Here is a 1,512-nt window from a genome sequence, read left to right as displayed (position 1 = left end):
AATTGGTTTATTGTATAATTCAATTTTTCCCCTTTTTCTTCATGTGGCCCGCGACTCGTGTGTCGAATATTAAAATGGCCCGCCGTGAGAGTAGGGTTGAGCATCACTGATCTAATCCCTTTGAAAAATCGTAAATTAATCCTATTAGTTGAGCTTCACATGACCTATATTTCCTAAAGCTATGTTGGTATGTAGTGGGGACATTATATTTGTCTAAGTGATATAATGTTACTACCTATTATGTGTTCTAGTATTTTACATATGATGCTGGTGAGTAATACTGGTCAGTGGTTCCTCGGATCAGATTTTTCTTCTTTTTTTTTAAAGGTAGTGACATTAGCTTCTTTCCTGTCCCTTGGTATCCTGCACTGATTTGGTGATGCCTGAAAAAAGTATTTTGAACACTGGTGCTAACTCGTGGATTAGTTCTTTGAACAAATTGGCTGGAATACCATTAAGTCCAGAAGCTATATTTGGTTTAATGTTAGCTAATAGTTTTCGGATCCCTTTTTCTTGTACATTTATATGTTTTCTACTTGTTTAAATTCATAACTATTGTTACGAATCTCACTATCCAGGCTCTCTGCAAACTGCACCATACACCACCAACTTAAAGAACTTGACAACTCAGGGCTCCAAAATAACGTAACACTTTAATAGTTGAATAAATAACAGCCAATACTGTACAATTGGCAACACGTACACTGTACAAATATCTCTCCGATAACACCGTACCGCCGTATCAACTCTTGCACTGGCCTCTCCATCTCGTTCCGGGCTTGCACTGGGTTCAGCAGTCCAGGACTGACTTCACACACTAGGCTCGTTGTGTCGGACTCGATCGCAGACCAAGATCAAGACGCCGTTCGTCTCAACTGTACTTGATAGTACTCCGCACTGAACCGTCGTAATGCTCCGTACAGAACCACACCGCTGAACTGTGCTGTAGTCGACCGTGTTTTGCACTTTTATCGTGAACCTCTTTTCTGAACCGTCTTGACTGCGACACCTCCGCTCTTATATAGGGTCCCTACTGGCCTTCTCGAACCGGACAGAACGCCGCTCGACGTTTCTAGGTGGTCAGATGACTAGAACTCTCGTGACGCCCCTGAGCTCTGTTCACGATGGCGATCCTTCCCGAACCGTCCTGTTGACACTCGACTAGGCTGACCGTCGTAGCTCGTCACGGTTGACCGCTCGTCTAGCGCTGGCCTGGGGCGATTTGCGTCGGCTGACTACACACACACCACCAGGTTTATAACAATATGTTTGTCTCTTGGGGCTGAGAAAGCTCATGCAAAAATATAAGTCATCTTCACTTTTGTTAGGTGTTTGATTTTTAAGGTTATTTATATGGGCTCTTTCTGCATTAGTTTCTTTACATTTTTAAATTTGTTTTCTTTCTGTTTGCAAAGTTTCTTTAATTTATTATTAAACCAGCATTTATTTATTTTATTTGATGTGTATTATCTTCACATTTTGTACATTAAAAACACAAAAGTAAAAAAAAAG

Source organism: Biomphalaria glabrata, chromosome 1 (genome assembly GCF_947242115.1).
Source record: "Biomphalaria glabrata chromosome 1, xgBioGlab47.1, whole genome shotgun sequence".
Taxonomy (NCBI): Eukaryota; Metazoa; Mollusca; class Gastropoda; family Planorbidae; genus Biomphalaria; species Biomphalaria glabrata.
Note: the sequence above shows the minus strand (reverse complement) of the source record.